The sequence below is a fragment of the Cajanus cajan genome, chromosome 6 (assembly GCF_000230855.2).
Source record: "Cajanus cajan strain Asha chromosome 6, NIPB_CcT2T_4, whole genome shotgun sequence".
Classification (NCBI taxonomy): Eukaryota; Viridiplantae; Streptophyta; class Magnoliopsida; order Fabales; family Fabaceae; genus Cajanus; species Cajanus cajan.
The window spans coordinates 17908505-17916774 of record NC_138522.1 but is presented as its reverse complement, the minus strand read 5'-3'; the positions used below and the strand labels follow the sequence as shown (position 1 = coordinate 17916774).

At 40.1% G+C, this 8270-nt stretch overlaps 1 non-coding gene across 1 annotated transcript; it reads left to right on the top strand.

Annotated features, from left to right (window-relative positions):
* The first annotated feature begins 3552 nt into the window (after positions 1-3552).
* Positions 3553-3659, top strand: LOC145949443 (small nucleolar RNA R71). The gene has a single exon (XR_014427650.1). It is a non-coding gene; the product is annotated as a small nucleolar RNA R71 (small nucleolar RNA).
* The last annotated feature ends 4611 nt before the right edge of the window (positions 3660-8270 follow it).

Here is an 8270-nt window from a genome sequence, read left to right as displayed (position 1 = left end):
AATCCGGTTTATGAAAGCTAAAACTAAATCTAGCCGGTTCCTAGTGGAAGCCCAAGGTGGCACTTAAAGCCTTTGGGGACCCTTCCACAAGCACTAATCGAGGCTAATAGAAATTAAGTAGGACTATTTAGGAGGTGGTGGAGCTTACTTAATGTCCAAACAGCCACCCCTAAATGCAAGTTGAATACAAGAGAAATCACACAAAACTATTCAACAAAATTATGAAGTTACAACTCAAATAGTCAATACAAAACAATGGTTCTTCTTGGCCTATCTTCCACCAAGGCAGCTGGGACAGTTTGGTGCAGTTTTGAACCCCAGGGAAACGCCCCAAATTGGCTGGAACCAAGTCCTCTTCAAGGTCTTACAAACAGCCACAAAATTCCACCAAGGCCGCCACAAAGATACACCAAAACCGCCACCAATCTACACCAAGGCCGCCACCAATTGCCACCAATTTTCTCCTACAAATTCAAAGCAAATTTTGGCTGCACAAGGAGCAAACAAGTCAGCCTCTCTTAATGTGTTTCACTCAGCAATTATGTACCTCAATCCTCCTTCAAGGCTAAACTCCTTTGAGGTCAACCACTTGCCTCAATTATACCTTCCTTCCAAGTGTAATGACTTGAACAAGGCCTATAACTTCACCAAGCTTAGCAAGCAAAACAAGAGAGGGAAGAGGCCAAAGAAGTAAAACTGAAAAGCACAATTTGGGAAGGGCAAAACTCTAATGGAAATTGATGAGACAAACAAAGAGAGCCAAAAAGACACAAAGCAACAATTAAGACTAATTTCAAAGCTAGCACTCAAAAGATTTTCCTAAGAATGGCACTAGATTTGATTACAAAAACCAAAAACAAAATTTGTGCAATGCTAAGATGATTTTTAAAACTCTTTTCAGCCACTGGACAGTGAGGAAACCACATACAAAAATTCACACAAAAATCAATAGGCCAAGTGCTACAAATTGCTAATTTTTCAACTTGAATTTTTCTAATTTCTTTTCTTTTGCTTTCCTTTTCTTTTTCTTTGCTCTTTTTTTTTTTTGAAATCTTTTTCTTTCTTTAAACACAGAATGTTAAGCACTTTAAACAGAGGCCAATCACAAATTCAAAGGTTTCCAAGTGGTGGAGAAAAGAAGAGAAAGAAGAGGAGAAATTCCAAGTGCACTTAGGCAAAATTTTCAGCACTTTTTAGTACTAGTTTTGTTCCATTTTGTCACTTCTTTTAGCACACTTAAAGAATGTTTTATAGGCACTTCTTTCTCTGTTTTCTTTAATCAAAGCAAGCACAAGACACACAAAAGAATTTCTGGTCAACAATTGCTATGAAACTAATAGCAAAGAATTTCACAAAAATTGACTCTAGAACATGTTAGGTCTAATAACATGCATAGGAATTAATTTGTGAGCACTCTAAGAATGATTTTAACATGCAACCAGCAATGACACAACTCAAGTTCAGAGATTAATATTTCAAGATTCAAAAAGAAAAAGGGACTACACGGATTTAATGACAAGCAAGAACTACACATGACAACTAGGACAAAACTAGTAGATTACAAAAAGAAAAAGCATGCATTCTTGTTTCTTTCTTGAATTTTCTTTTAAGACCGAAACTTGTAGGGACACAAAAGAAAATAAAGACAATCCTAATTCATATAGAAAGACAAACAAAGAGTACCTACAGCACATACCAAGATTGATTCACAAGAATTATCAAAAATGAACCAAGAAAAGCAAGACAATGTGAGTGAATTCTATAGATTTATAAATGTGACTCAAGAATCACTCCAAGAACATACCAAGACTCAAAAAGGAAAAAGAAGACAAGGAGAACAGCAACAAGACTCTACCAAGATGATTCAAGACATGCAAAAGAAAAGAAAGAAAGCAATGGAATCGGATTACTTGGAGACCTAGCTCTTGATACCAAATGATGGAAGAACTTTGGAGGGGACCGGATTGATGTAGCTCCCTTCAAGTCTTTCCCTAGATCTTTGGCTCCTAGAATCCTTCCAATGCTTGTGTAAGGCTCCAATGGAGGGAGGAACCTCACGGCCACCTTAATATGGTGGGGGAAACCTCTCAAGAATGCGCCACTCTTGGTGAAGGGATAAGCACTCTTCAATCCGCCACACTTGTCTTTGGAGAAGTGATAAGAGATTGGTTTTGCACAAAGAGATTTAGGACCTTTGGGAGGAGAGAAATCTGATCTCTAATCTGAATACTCAATTCTCATTAATGCCAAAAGTGTTATACAAGTGAAATTTTGAAGCTATATAGGCGTGGCCACCTAGGGGTTAAGCTAGACTAGACCATGGTTCACTAGGAACCATGGTTGGGTCCGTCCAACTTAGGGAGCAAGAAAAGACTAGACCATGGTTCACTAAGAACCATGGTTGAGCCTTCCTAAACCGCCCTTGTGTAGGAGAGAAAAGAGGTCCAAGCATTTGGCCAAGTGTGCACCAATGTGAACACAAGGTGTGAACACAAAGGTGTGGACGGTTTTGATTGGTTTCATTTAACTCCACCCGGTTTGAAAATGGTTCATTTGGTTTAGTTAGGTTCATTCAATGTGAATGGAACCTAGCTAAATCAAATCTATGAAAAATTAGGAGTTAAATGAGTCCAATATGTAAAACCTTTATCCTAAGACCACATTTGGCTCAAATGCTAGGAGCACACTTTAGTCTACTAATGTCACTCCTATGCCTACTTCTAACAAGAAAAAGGTGCCTCCAAAATACAAAGGCAAAACAATCCTATACAAAGTCTACTATATACGATATATACAATGGGACTACTCAAGATACTACTAAGGAGAAAAGTACACAATGCTCATGGTGAGCAAGGGTCTAAGAAGCACCTCCTCCTTAGATGTCTCTTCTAGCTTCCTTACCATGGACCTTGTCAAAGGTCCAATGGCCTTCATGTATTCCTCTTCCTTGGATGGTCCTCCATCAGTGTCTGTACTGGATTTCCTTCCCCATTAATGAAGTGATTGGACGGACGGAAATTAGGTTGTTGATTGCTAGTTCCTTGAACTGGGTTATTCTTCCAAGAAAAGTTAGGATGATTCTTCCAACCAGGGTTGTATGTGTTGGAATATGGATTACTCTTCTCTCTTCGAGGAGTGTCATAGAAATTATGAGAAGCTGCCACCTGTTCAGTAGTATCTTCTTTTTCTCCAGTAAAAATTGAGGTACAATCTACTGCAGTGTGCCCTTGTTCCCTACAAAGGTCACATACTTGATTTGTAGCCACTGAATTAACCTTAGCTTTTTCCATCTTGTCTAATCTTTGATTAAGAGTATCAAATTTTGCTAAGTGTAACTCAATATTGTTCACTTCATATCGCCCCGGAGTTCCTTTCCTTGCTGTGACTTCTCTTTCACTGTATTGGCTGTGATTTGAGGCTACATTTTCCAAAATAATCATGCAGTCATTAATAGGTTTCCCCATGAAAGATCCTCTAGCTGCTGAGTCTAATATCATGGTGCTTTGTTGGTCCAATCCTTCAAAGAAAAATTGGATGGTAAGCCAACGGTTGAAGCCATGTTGTGGGCATGCTTGAAGATATCCTTTGAACCGCTCCCATGCTTCATAAATAGTCTCTCCAGTGCCTTGTTGGAAATTAGTGATTTTCTTCCTCAATTCTTTAGTTTTAGAAGGAGGAAAGAATTTCTCTAGAAAAGCTCTTTCACATAATTCCCAAGTTGCTATCTTTTCTCTAGGCACTGTTCTTAGCCACACCTTTGCCTTATCTCTCAAGGTGAGTGAGAATAAGCGGAGTCGCATTCCATCAGAAACTTCATCATCAAATTGCTGGGTCTCACAGATTTCCAAGAACCCCTCTAAGTGGTCGTTAGGATCTTCTGATGGTAGTCCTCCAAATGTGTTCTGTTTGAGCATATTCACCAGAGAAGCTGGTACAGTAGCTCCAGTTTGCATCTCCCCTCCAGGTATCCCACGAGCTACGGGTGTAGAGTAATCCCGAAGCGGTAAATTATCTCGTTGTGCAGCCATGTCAAATTCTCTAGAAAGGTTTCTTTATGTTCATAATATATTTTTCCAGCTCAAGAGTAAAAGCAAAAATGGCACACAAGAACCTAAGACTCAAGAAAAACCCTAAAGCACAAAAGGAGGCTCATGAACAAGTAATGAACCATGGAGCAACATAAGAATACATTTTTAATAAGGTTTTCATCGATGATAATGAGACTCAAGAAGACGCAAATGATGACTCAAAAAAGATAAAGACTCAAAGAAATGAAGAGGAAGCTAGTTACCCTTGAAGATAACCAAAGCTCATGATACCAAATGATGGACTCCTTCCACCAAGGGGATGCTCAAACGTTCAATGGTGAAAAGGAGCTCCTTTCCAAGGCCAAGATGGTGACCTTAGAGGGTGTACGTTCCTTCAAGGGTGAGGCTAAGTGATGGTGGGCGTGAAAGATGGAGTCTTGGGCAAATAGGAGAAAGGTTGGGAGGATGGTGTTTTGGGTGTTCTAGTTGGCTCTCTTCACTAAGTGGAGGTGAAGGCCATTCAAGGTATCCCTAAACTCACTCTAAGGAGGAGATAAGAGAGGTAGGCCAAATTGACCTAGTGACTAAGGAGAGGATTTGAGGCAAAAATGCTCACTCAAATTCATATATTCCAAAGTATTTACATGATGCATAGCCTAGGGTATTTATAGGAGTGGGAGGCATCTAGGGTTGCATTTGAAGAGTGGATGCATGAAATTCAAAAGCCAAATGCACACCAAATGAAATGCAAATGAATCCTAGATGAAACTTGGTGGCCAAGGATGGAATCTTTGGGATTAGTTAGGCTACATCTAGGTGCATGATAAGACCATGCAACCTTTGCCCTCTACTTGGGCCTAAGCCTTTCTAACACCAAAAATAGGTCCAAGAGCCACAAAAAATATGTCTAGGTTTTGTTCCCACCCTAATCAAATTCCTTAGCCCAAAAATAAAAACCTATGATCTAAAGCATCCCATAATACAAGGGTAAAATGGGAAATATAAAAGAAAATAAATCCTATGACTAAAATACCCCAAAATACAAGGGTAAAATTGGAAATACAAGTAAAATAGATCCTATGTCTAAGATACCCCAAAATACAAGGGTAAAAATGAAAAATCAAAGACAAGGGCAAAATAGGCATAAAGATAAATTCTTGGCTATCAAAGCTTAGAAGAGTGATTAGTGTATTTCAATCTTAAGAAGCATGTCTTCTAAGGTTTTGACTTCCCTATCCTTTTCCACTCTCCTAGCCATTAGCTTAGTGATGGGTCTCACATGAAGCTCCATGGATGGTCCTCCATCAGTTTCACATGCAGCCCAAAAATTCCAGCAAATCAAACTTAAAAAGAAAAATGGTAGAACTTAAGCAAAGAAGCCTAAAACACCAAGATGATTCATAAGGATGAAGATAGCATGAATCAACACACGATAGAAGAAAAATGGATCATGAAAATATGGTAAGATAATGACCCACTTTATCACAACAATTTTGACAAGCAAGAAGACTCAAAACATGACCGAAAATTTAAAAAGGACTAGATGTTACCCTGTAGACCCCTAAAATTGTCCGGGTCGGAAATAAAGTTGGAAGACTCTCGAAGACCAAAGGAAAGTCAGCCGGAAGGACTCCCAGAAGACCATAGGAAGACTATCTGTAGGTTTAGAGGTCTTAGAATAGCTAAAATAAGAAAAGTGGGAGGAATGAAGCCCAATACGGCCTCCCAGAGGTTCAGTACGGCCGTATTGAACATTTTGAACTTCAATACGGCCGCACTGAACTCAATAAGGCCGTATTGAAGTTTCTGAACTTTAATACGGCTGCATTGAATTCAATACGGCTGCACTGAACTTCAATACGGCTGCACTGAACTTCAATACGGCCGTATTGAGGTTTTTTGAACTTCAATACGGCCGTATTGAATTCAATACGGCCGTATTAGTTCAAAATTTCAATGTTGACCGTATTGACCCTCATAAACCGTATTGAGCCTCTTCCCTATAAATATGACATCAATGGGACGTCATTTCAAACTTTTGGACTGAGTTTTAACCCTCTTCTTGAGTATTCTGGGTTTTTTTGAGCAGTGCTCTGCCTAGAAATCACTCGGAGAGTTGATCCGACGAAGTTTTTGAGTTTTGAGCATTTTGCTTGAGTCTCAAACTAAGTCGAAGGGAAATCCATCGGATTTCCAAGTCAAAAATTATTTTTTAGGAGGGAGCGAGCGGTCTTGTAGAGGGAGGGAACGCCAAAACGCTTCCCAATTTCTGTCAAGATATATAAGAAAGCACGCTTCAAAGGTTTATATCTTTAAAGTCCCTTCTTTTACCGCTTTCTGTGTGTACATATTAAAACTGTCATCATGTAGATAGTTAATTTATAATTGCTTAGAATAAATAGGGGTAATTTAGTAATTTTGCACTATTATTTTTAAATAATCTGTCATAGGGAACCCGAAAGGGGCGCTGTGGGGTTCTAACACCTTCCCCACGCGTAACCGACTCCCTTACCCGACTCTGGTTGTAATGGCCGAAGTCGATTTTTGAATCGATTGCCTTAAACCTCTTTTTCCAATGTTTTGAGTAAAACATTGGTGGCGACTCCATGAACCCTTCCTTTTTATGAAAACCGCTAATCCATGGAGGGTCCCGCTTGGGATTAACATGGATTGGTGAGCCTTTTAATAAAATTGCTCGTTTGACGAGGTCTCAGTTTGAGAATAAGTCATTCTAGCAATCCATATTTTTAAACAAATAAAAGAGTCCAACCATCCTTCGCGAGTGCCGAAAGCCCGTTTCGGGCCGGTGGCGACAGATGGCGACTCCACTGGGGAAGCCTCGAGAGTCAGTCCCATTTAGTGACAGATTATTTTTAACAAATAATAGTTAAAATTACTTTATTACCCCTTTGCTTGTATGATAACATGTTTATCTATTTGGCTTTTAATAACTGTTGTTTGTTTAAATTTCCGCAATTATTTGAAATAAAAACTGCACACAAACCTTTGCACACAACAGTTCCCTCTATACCCGGGGGCATGAGTGGTAAGCCATAGGGAGTGGATGTTAGTACGGCCGGTTGTCGAATGGGTCTATAGGTGCCCGTAGACCGTTGTCGGAAAGCATCACTCAAGGTGATAACCATGAACTCGAGTCCGACAGTGCGTTGGAGCTTTCCATCGACTTACGACGAGAGGAATTGGGTCCCTATAATGGGGGCACCTTGGGGGCCTCAGACCGGTGAGAACAGTTAGAACCACCTTGAAAATGCACTTTTCTGCAGGATACCCCTACCTCGTGATTCGCTCGTGACTGTTCGTGGATGAGTGAATTGTTTGTGTAAATGCTTATGTGCAATTGTTTGTGCATTAATAAATAACCTCGTGATAAGGTCAAAGAATAAATCCCCATGCATGAAAATGTCATGACATGAGAGGAAAAACCAATGTGTGAAAATATAATAAAAGTAAGGAGCATAGGCATCATTATTAATAATACCTCATGCATCCTCATCATCATTTATAAGTTCACTAATACCCTCTCGATGTGAGTGAAAGAGACCCGTGACTATTGAGATTCTCCGTTGTGGAGAGGTCATAGGCTAGGGAGGGTGATAAACTTTCATCTTAAAAAGGCAGCGCCTTAAAGATGAAAGATTATCAAGCTCACATCAAGAGTGTATTCATATCATAAATAAGCTAATTAGAATAAACATTCATTTTAGAAAGTGGCTGGTCATCTCTCTGTCCTCACGCGCGCGCAGAAAATCAAGAGAATGGAAGCGCTGGAAGAGCAAAATAAGAAGCTCACAACCGAGCTCTCTCAGCTCAAAGAACAGATGGCGCAAATGATGGAGCTCATGCGTCACCAGAATGTGCATGGATCACACCACAATGACCATGAGTCCCATCATGGAGAGGAAGAAGAACACGAGGAAGAGCCTCCACACGCTATACCTATAGGGGCTGGAATTGTAATCAAAGAGCCCGAGGTTTCAAAGGAACAATTCCACGCCCTAGAGGATCGGTTGAGGGCTATGGAGGGGCATGATTTTGACATCAAAGATGCCACCGACATGTGTTTAGTGAGGGACATCCAATTCCCTCCTAAATTTAAAGTGCCGGATTTCCCAAAATATGTGGGATCGACTTGCCCTAAGAGTCATCTCACCATGTACTGCCGAAAGATGGCTGCATATGCCACAAACGAAAAGCTCTTGATCCACTGCTTCCAAGAGAGCT